This window comes from Salvelinus namaycush, chromosome 38 (assembly GCF_016432855.1).
Source record: "Salvelinus namaycush isolate Seneca chromosome 38, SaNama_1.0, whole genome shotgun sequence".
Lineage (NCBI taxonomy): Eukaryota > Metazoa > Chordata > Actinopteri > Salmoniformes > Salmonidae > Salvelinus > Salvelinus namaycush.
Genome location: NC_052344.1, coordinates 6,661,634 through 6,672,650, shown reverse-complemented (window position 1 = coordinate 6,672,650; position 11,017 = coordinate 6,661,634).

Sequence of the window (11,017 nt, the reverse complement as noted above, 5' to 3'; positions counted from 1 at the left end):
TGCTCTTGGACTATGAGAGAAAATGTAATCAGATACAGAGGGAGCAACTAGAGTAGCAGTGTTCTCTGGGGTGATCCATGTCTCCATCAGGGCCAAACATTCATGTGAACAAAAGGGCAGCATAGGCGGAAATTCAATCGCTATTCTTGACCGCAGATCGACAGTTCCAAACACTGCCAGAGACCCGGAATTCCACATGGATTGTGCACGCAGAGTACACTAAATTAGAATGGTTGCAGCCAAGGGGTGTGGAGCATCTGTAAAGCCCACAGGGAGAGGAGCGAACAGGTATAGAAAACACACGCATAGTTTTCCAAAGCTACAAAACAGCAAAATTAGATGATCAGAAAATAACTAGGTAAGATACTCAAGTGAGAGAGTGGTGCAGCGCACCACAGAACCGTCTCTGTTTTCGGCGACAGTCTTATTTTTGCCAACAAGACTGACAAACTAGAGGAGACTGAAGTACTAACACTAATTGCTAATTGCCTAGCAGAGGTGGAGAGTACACCTCCCTGTACTAATTGCTGATTGCATAGGAGAGGAGAAACCACTCCCTTTCCAAAACTGCCACTGATTACAAAAACAAGTCACAAATTGATCTACCCCTTGATCCTGGTTGATGTGTCAACAATCATCTGCAAGTTATGAGCAGTTAGCAGTTCACACACCAAGTAAGCTACTGGGAAGAAAAGACAGTACAAGACAGCAGATGAAGACAAAATGTAAAAGTATATGTGAAAATGAACATACCAAATGAACTGCAAAGCAGTTATTATTGGCCTTGTTTTGAGGTAATGTCTAGATGGGATACAGTTTAACCTAATTCTCCGGACCTGCTTTGTTAAGTATCCTAACTTGCTGTGTAAATTGTCCTAAACCTGCTACAAAAAGTATATTTTGACACAAAGCTGTATCCCTTCTAGACAAAATCTTGTTTCGGGGTGGAGCTCATTAGAATAATACTCAGCATGCTTTCCAATTACATCAACTTTACAGTAGATTTTGTTAATTTAGCAGACACTTATCACACCATAGTGCCATCAGACTTCTGATAACAATGCAGGGTGAAAGGGGGCCACAAAATGGTGAAATGCTATAAAAAAAGGGTATAGACAAGTATTTTGTAAATACAAATTACAGCTCTCGAAAGTATCTTGTTACAAAATACATTGGAGTGTAGTTCAGCCCAGTGTAATACAAATGATAAAATACTCAGAAGTAGTTGAAATACATATTTCAAATACATGTAACAGAAATACTGTCCGTCTCTGAAGGCAACTAGACAAAAACCTCCATGGACCGTGGCTGTTTAAATTGAATTCATGTCAATTATTCCTTTCAAAGTAAAATATTGTCAATTACATTTGACACCTGGGTTTTCATATGTGCTCAAATGTTTTCACATGTGTAGTGTCATGGTATAACATTTTGCGTCTCGTGTTATCACATTTATTTCACATGAGATGGAGATTGTGTTTTCATATGTGCTCACATGTTATCACGTGTACTTTAATGTTCTCTCATGTTGCTTCACATGCCGTCACGTGATCACATTAAATCACATGTGATCACATTATATCGCAGGTTCATGCGTTCACATCTGAAATTCATTTGGGTTTTTTTTCTCCATAAGGTGTGTTATAGTCACCAAGGAGATGAGGAGGAGTACACCCACTCAGGCACATGCTGGATTTTTTAAAAACCTTTATTTAAGTAGAAAAAAATATTATTTACAATGACAACCTGGACAAACCCTAACCCGGACGACGCTGGGCCAATTGCGCGCCGCCCTATGGGAATCCCAATCACGGCCGGTTGTGATACAGCCTGGAATCAAACCAGGTTCTGCAGTGCCTTAGACCGCTGCGCCACTCGGGAGGCCCTGAGGTGATGGTGGTGGATGAATGGCACGACAATGGGCCTCCTTATCTCATCACAGCATCTCTGTGCATTCAAATTGCTATTGATAAAATAAAATTGTGTTCGTTGTCCATAGCTTATGTCTGCTCATACCATAACCCCACTGCCACCATGGGGCAATCTGTTCACAACGTTGATACACAACGCCATACCCACTGTTTGCTGTCTGCCCGGTATAGTTGAAACCGAGATTCAAATGTGAAGAGCACTTCTCCTGCGTGCCAGTGGCCATTGAACATGATCATTTGCCCACTGAAGTTGGTTATGACGCCAAACTGCAGTCAGGTCAAGACGACGAGCAAGCAGATGAGCTTCCCTGAGACGGTTTCTGACAGTTTGTGCAGAAATTCTTCGGTTGTGCAAACCCACAGTTTCATTAGCTGTCCAGGTGGCTTGTCTCAGATGATCCCGCGGTGAAGAAGCTGGATGTGGAGGTCCTGGGCTGGTGTGGTTACACGTCATCTGCAGTTGTGAGGCCGGTTGGACGTACTGCCAATTTCTCTAAAACGATGTTGGAGCCGGCTTATGGCAGAGAAATGAACATTCAATTCTCTGGCAACAGCTCTGGTGGACATTCCTACAATCATCATGCTAATTGCACGCTCTCTCAAAACTTGAGAAATCTGTGGCATTGTGTTGTGTGACAACATTTTTTGGTCTTTTATTGTCCCCAGCACCAGGTGCACCTGTGTAATAATCATGCTGTTTAATCAGCTTAATGATATGCCACACCTGTCAGGTGGATGGATTATCTTGGCAAAGGAGAAATGCTCACTAACAGGGATGTAAATACATTTGTCCACCAACTTTGAAAGAAATAAGCCTTCTGTGCGCATGGACATTTCTGGGATCTTTTATTTTAGCTCATGAAACACTTTACATGTTGATTTTATATTTTTGTTCAGTATATATAATAAAAACGATTGGAAGTTGTGCAGAGCCCGTGATCTAGCGATAATGCACCTTAGACATGTCACCTCTCTCCCCACCAAAGACCGGGGTTAAATTCCCTGCTCCAACCCTTAAATTTGACTAGGTATCCCCTTTCAGAATAAAACTAAGTTATTCTTCTTCGGTATTATGTCTGTCTGCAAACAAATGTTATAGGTGCATGCCACCACCTACTCTATTGGTTGTGTATCGGCCTACTATTCTGTAGTATAAATTCATTACACTTCATGAAAAAATTGCCCTACCAACTAATCCTACACCAATTAAAGCCTCATCACTATTCAACTACTTTCGCTCTGATCCTATACCAGGCCAGCAGCCTGGGAGGACCTAAGACCAAGTTCTTATTCTTCTTTGGAATTTGGTTGGCGGATCGCATCCAACTTTTAGGTGCATACACTGCCACCTACTGTACTGGAGTGTGAGGCCAGTCACAGCCTGCCTACATTAAATTCTCTTCATTAGTCCTGTTCCTATAAGAAAGTAAAATTTTGACCTAGACACCACCACCTACACTCATTAAAAACCCACTACCCCATTCCACTACTTTGACCCTATCTGCTCCTGCACCATGCCAATGGCCTGGGAGGAGTGGACACCACCTCGCAACACACCCTGTAACTTTTCTGAAGTCAAATCTCGTATACCCAAATACATCTCTGCAGCAGCCACCACAACATCTACTTTCTGTGATTTAAGTTCCATTTCTGCGGTACCTTGAGAACCTTGACGACCTTGTACCTAGCCGGTGGGGATTCCGGTGGGGTGCCCCCACCCAGGCAGTGGCAGTGCTGGCAACACTAGCTGCAGTAACCCATGGGGAGGGGGTCACACTCGGACATTCAGAGAGGGGGTATATTATTGTGGCCCTGGCGGCACAAAATCAAAGTCGGACTGCATGGAGATGCGTGGGGACATGGTCATGACGGGTGGCCGTATTGTGGGTGTTTCAGGAATAAGGTGTACATTTGACCTCCATTATCTAGGATATGACAATGGTAAATAAATCTCTCAATTTTTGCTAATTTTTTGTGCGGTCTTGCAGGCCTTCTCATGCAGCTGCAACTGCAAGTGCATTTGTAAATCATGACCCATCTTGAGTTGGGCTCTGGGATGGTGCAATTGTTGAGAAAGTGAGCTTATGGTTGTGTGGGGGTAAGGGCTGAGTGTGTGTGGGTGTATGTGTGTATCCCACAACTGTTGCGAAGGAAGAAGTAAAAGATGTTAGGGACAATAGAGGATGATCCACAGATATATATAATACAAATCGAGGTGAGGGCAATGGAAATGCATATGGTAATTGATCTTCTTCAATTCGGTAAATGGCACTGTATGCTCTTTTCAAAGAATGGATCCCAGTCGGTTCAGGGCTATGGGATACAGGGGGTCGAGGGTGGTCTACCGGGCATTGGGATGACAAGCCATCTCGAGATGAGGCCTTTTAGCGGGTGGAATAGTAGGGACCAATTGGAGGTTTACTTAGTAGAAATGCAAATATCATGGTACAACTATATAGACACTCAATCATTATGTTACTTTTTAATAGTACGTTTACAAAAATATATTCTGATTAAAAGAATGAAAGGTGTGTCTCATTATGGTAAGTGGTGAAATAAGTATAGCCAGTTACAATTGTAATGGCTTAGCAGATAATAAGAAAAGACGATCAGTATTTACCTGGCTAAAAGAGAAGGATTATAATATCTATTGTTTACAGGAAACCCATTCAACAGTTTTAGATGAAGTTTTGTGGAAAAAGAACTGGGGGGGCAAAATATATTTCTCCCATGGGCAAAGAAATTCAAAAGGGGTGATGGTTTTAATTAACAATAATTTTGATCCAAATGTGCAAATTGTCCAAACAGATCCTCAAGGTAGATGGATTATTTTAAATATGTTATTGGACAATAAACAAATATGGCTTGTTAACCTATACGGTCCGAATAATGATGATCCAAGCTTCTTTGAAAATATATATAAGAATTTATCAACTCTACAAGCAACACTAGACTCTATTATTATAGTGGGAGATTTTAATACGGTCTTAAATACCTCTATAGACCGGAAAGGAAATCACACTACAAACTATCACCCTCAGGCACTTAAGGAAATCATGAATGTCATGGATATATTGGAATTAGTGGATATATGGAGACTTAAATACCCTGATTAGTGAGATATACATGGCGGAGGCTGAATCAAGCTAGTCGTCTTGACTACTTTCTTATACCATTCTCTCTGGCACCAAAAGTTAAAAAAGTGTTTATAGGGGACAGAATGCGGTCGGATCATCACATAATTGGCATATATATTTCTCTTACAGAATTTCCACGTGGGCGAGGATATTGGAAATTTAATCAAAGTCTACTAGATGATACATTGTTTAGAACTAGGACAGAAGATTTTATAACTGACTTTTTCAGACATAACATAGGTACAGCAGATCCCCTTATTGTATGGGACACTTTTAAGTGTGCCTTTAGAGGCCATGCAATTCAGTACTCATCTATAAAACAAAGGGAATTTAGATCAAAAGAGTCCATATTAACAAAGGAAATTGAAGGACTAACAGTACAGTTAGATAGCAATAAAAACAGTCCCATAGAGGCACAGAATAAGTTAGAGGAAAAACAAAAAGAAATGGAGGAACTTATTCAAGAAAGATCCAGTGTAATATATTATAAAAATAAAGCGAACTGGATGGAATATGGGGAAAAATGCACCAAATTCTTTTTCAATCTTCAATATAGAAATGCTACCAAAAAAAATGTATTAAAACTTGTTACAAATGATGGAGTCACGCATGATTCACCAAATGATATTTTGAAAGAGGAAGTAAAGTACTTTAAGAATATGTTTTCGTTTCAGGCTCCTCCATCTCCACTAACTGAAACTAATTGTATGGATTTTTTTCCTATTAATAATGTAAAATTAACATCTGTACAGAAAGACTCATGTGAAGGCCAAATTACAGAGGAGGAACTGCTTGATGCAATTGGGGCCTTTAAGGATGGGAAAACTCCAGGGCTGGATGGCATACCAGTGGAAGTATACAAAACTTTTTTTGATATACTCAAAGGACCATTATTAGCTTGTTTTAACCACTCCTATATAAATGGTAGATTATCAGACACGCAACAAGAAGGTCTGATATCGTTATTACTGAAACAGGACCCAAGTGGTATATATAAAGATCCAGTCCAATTAAAAAATTGGAGACCTCTTACACTTCAGTGTTGTGATGCAAAAATCCTAGCAAAATGCTTGGCGCATAGAATAAAAAAAGTTTTGTCAGATATTATTCATCCTAATCAGACAGGTTTTTTACATGGACGATACATTGGAGATAATATAAGGCAAGTACTGGAAACAATAGAACACTATGAAATATCGGGGACACCAGGTCTGGTTTTCATAGCTGATTTTGAAAAGGCTTTTGATAAAGTACGACTGGAGTTTATATATAAATGCCTAGAATATTTCAATTTTGGGGAATCTCTTATAAAATGGGTTAAAATTATGTATAGTAACCCTAGGTGTAAAATAGTAAATAATGGCTACATCTCAGAAAGTTTTAAACTATCTAGAGGAGTAAAACAAGGTTGTCCACTATCGGCATATCTATTTATTATTGCCATCGAAATGTTAGCTGTTAAAATTAGATCAAACATTAATATTAATGGATTAGAAATCCGTGGCTTAAAAACTAAGGTGTCATTGTACGCTGATGATTCATGTTTTCTTTTAAAACCACAACTAGAGTCTCTCCACGGCCTCATAGAGGATCTAGATACCTTTGCTATCCTCTCTGGATTAAAACCAAATTATGATAAATGTACCATATTACGTATTGGATCACTAAAAAATACACATTTTATATTGCCATGTAGTTTACCAATTAAATGGTCTGACGGAGATGTGGACATACTCGGTATAAAAATCCCAAAAGAAAGAAATGATCTCACTCCAATAAATTTTTATAGAAAGTTAGCAAAAATAGATAAGATCTTGCTACCATGGAAAGGAAAATACTTGTCTATTTGTGGAAAAATCACCCTGATTAACTCTTTAGTCATATCACAGTTTACCTATTTGCTTATGGTTTTGCCTACACCTAGTGACCTGCTTTTTAAATTATATGAACAAAAAATATTCCATTTTATTTGGAACGGCAAGCCAGATAAAATTAAAAGGGCCTATTTATATAACGAATATGAATTCGGAGGGCAGAAATTATTAAATATTAAAGCATTAGACCTCTCACTAAAGGCATCAGTCATACAAAAGTTATACTTAAATCCAAACTGGTTCTCTAGTAAATTGGTACGAATGTCTCATCCTATGTTCAAGAAGGGCCTTTTTCCCTTTATTCAGATTACACCTGCTCACTTTCGGTTGTTTGAAAAGGAAATAATCTCCAAAATATCCTTATTTTTTAAACAAGCCTTAGAAAGTTGGTTGCAATTTCAGTTTAATCCACCTGAAAGGACGGAACAAATAGTACAACAAATATTGTGGTTAAATTCAAATATAGTAATTGATAAAAAAACTGTATTTATCGAAGAAATGTTTAAAAAAGGTATAATTTTTGTGAATGATATCATAAATAGGACTGGTGGAGTTATGTCACACATGCAGCTAACACAGACATATGGAAATGTCTGCTCTACCCAAAATTACAACCAATTAATTGCAGCATTACCACAAAAATGGAAGAGGCAAGTAGAAGGGGAAAAAAGTAAGGAACTTGTATGTCGGCCCTGTATTAAAGAACATAAATGGTTAAAGAAAAGTGTGATAAATAAAAACATATACCAATTTCATTTAAGGACCAAAAAACTGACAGCTGTGCCATATAAATTGCAAAATAGTTGGGAAGAGATTTTCGATGTACCCATTCCATGGCACATGGTTTATGAATTGATACGCAAAACAACGCCGGATTCAAAACTTCGAATTTTTCAATTTAAATTACTGTACAAAATTCTTGCAACTAATAGAATGTTATATATATGGGGTATACAATCTTCCCAGCTCTGCAGATTCTGTTGTGAGGAGGCAGAGTCATTAGATCATTTATTTTGGTATTGTCCATATGTAGCTCGTTTTTGGTCACAGGTCCAGGAATGGCTGAAGAATTGCAACATTTGCCTAGAACTAACGCTACAGATAGCAATACTGGGGGATTTGAAAAGCCATAGTCAATCAATCAATAATATAATAATTATTTTAGCAAAAATGTTTATTTTTAATTTACAATCTGTAGAAGCTATGAGAATAGGAAGGTTCAAATCTTTTGTGAAGCATCACAGCACAGTTGAAAAATATATGGCAAATAAAAATCCGAAATGGATGATGTTGGAAGATAGATGGGAAGGGTTGAGTGGAACTGAAGGGTGGGACTAATAACAAGATAAACAATGTAGGGCATACGGGATCTGTGAAATGTGTATAGGTGCGGAGCTTTTGTGAAATAGCACAGTTACAAGTGGAAATAAAATTGGATGGACAACAGAAATAGAGGAAGGACTAAGAACAAACGAGAGAACTATTATAAAGTAGTCTGTGTCTGTAAAATAGGTATAAGATGTATAAATTGAAGGTAAAAGCAGAAGTGTTTATTAGTTTACTCCAATTGGGGGAGCGGTGGTAGGGTTGCGGGGAATAATAATAAAGGTATATTCTTTAAAAAAGTATGTATGTCTATATAGGTATGTGTATGTATATATGTATATATGTATGCATGCGTGTATGGATATATATATTTACCCCAAAAAATATGGGGGATTGGAAATGATGCAGACAATTACATTGGAAGCAACATTCTTTCCGCAATATTAAGCTGATCCACCCCAAGAAAAAAAAAAAAAAAAAAAAAAAAAAAAGTTATTCTTCTTCGGTATTATGTCTGTCTGCAAACAAATGTTATAGGTGCATGCCACCACCTACTCTATTGGTTGTGTATCGGCCTACTATTCTGTAGTATAAATTCATTACACTTCATGAAAAAATTGCCCTACCAACTAATCCTACACCAATTAAAGCCTCATCACTATTCAACTACTTTCGCTCTGATCCTATACCAGGCCAGCAGCCTGGGAGGACCTAAGACCAAGTTCTTATTCTTCTTTGGAATTTGGTTGGCGGATCGCATCCAACTTTTAGGTGCATACACTGCCACCTACTGTACTGGAGTGTGAGGCCAGTCACAGCCTGCCTACATTAAATTCTCTTCATTAGTCCTGTTCCTATAAGAAAGTAAAATTTTGACCTAGACACCACCACCTACACTCATTAAAAACCCACTACCCCATTCCACTACTTTGACCCTATCTGCTCCTGCACCATGCCAATGGCCTGGGAGGAGTGGACACCACCTCGCAACACACCCTGTAACTTTTCTGAAGTCAAATCTCGTATACCCAAATACATCTCTGCAGCAGCCACCACAACATCTACTTTCTGTGATTTAAGTTCCATTTCTGCGGTACATTTGATAATCATTGCTATGAACGCTAAGAAGCCATCCTTACTTGAAGCAACCTTACTGAAGCCCTCTGTGCTGGCACAAATCTGCTACTCACTGCGACATAAACATGGCACCTCAAACAACGCAGTGGATTCGGCACAAAAGCTCTAACAGGATAACTGACATATCATAATATGACTTTGTCGGGTAGAGACCGACTCAAAACTCAAAAAGGACTGACAGTGACTTTCACAACGCTCCTCACCAGGTCTGCGTCGCACCAAGCGGCGGGCATCACAAACACCAGGAATCTTCAATTGCTCCATCTCCACACTTTGCACTACCCCAGAAATCACTCATTTCAATGGTGCCCTGTTCCTAAGAGCAAGAAACAGATCACGGAGTGCCTGCTCCCACTGATCAGAAGAGACACAAACAAATATCACAAGTCCACTACAGGTTACCTTCACTGATTCAACTGCACCCAACTCCTTTCCCACCCACCTTGGAACCACAAATGGATCTGCCTAAAGTCAAGGGTCCACTTTCTCACAAAATGTCACTCCTACTGGACCAGATTCTTCTTTATCATGGCCAAACTCAGTGGTTCTCACCGCAGGTACTTAATCTTCACTCTCGTCAGGTTCCGTCTCTGAGCTACTCTTTTTGCACTTGATGCCAATCTTCCTCACCACACCGTTTCCCTCTACACTCAGCTCCTTCTCGGTGGTCATCGCTGCACCTGCCACCGCAGTTAATTCAACCTCACTCTCGTCACTATCAATTTCCTTCTGTAGCTCTTCCAAAAGTTGTCATCCCGCATTCCACATTCACTCAAAACATATTCCACTTTTCTCCTTTTTTATTTCTTGTCCATCATCTTCTCCTTCACCAGATCTTCCAAAAGGCTGGTGTAATCCCCCACTCCATATTTACACATAATACATCCTATGTTCCCCGTTCCTTCTTTTTTTCCTGTCCACCATTTTACCGCCCTAGCCTTAGGCCTGTCCAAAGCGTGCAGTCTGGTCCACCATCCTCATTCCCAGATTCCTATCCTAAAACTAAGTTATGAAACTAACTAAACCATTTAAACTGGAATAATAATTTTAGTAACGGGTGCAATTAGTCCAATTAACATATTGGATCAGTTGACACATTTTTATATTTTACATTTGTATAATTATTTTTACCTGCAATAGAGCATGCTGGGAAATATGATAATGATGGGTGTGGTTTAGGTACAAAACTGGTTTTTAACGCCAACACTAGAATCAACACTAGAAATGTTACACTGAAAAATCAACACTAGGTAACACAGGCCATTTTGCTGTGTATCCATATCGTCAAAATACCCCCCAAATATTTAAGCATAAATCCAACTTAATATGTTGCTCAAACTGTAAGTACCTTTCATGAGGATAACCAAAGAGAGATGCAATTTAGTGATTGACTAAAAACATTGGAAGTCTTTGGGTCAGTTGGTAGCCTAGCAGTTAAGAGTGTTCAACCAGTAGCTGAAAGGTTGCTGGTTCAAATCCCTGAGCTGACTAGGTGAAAAGTATGTAATTGTGCCATTGAGCAAGGCACTTAACCCTAATTGCTCCTGTATGTCGCTCTGGATATGAGTATCTGCTAAATGAATAGAATTTAAATGGTTTTAATCACCTTGCA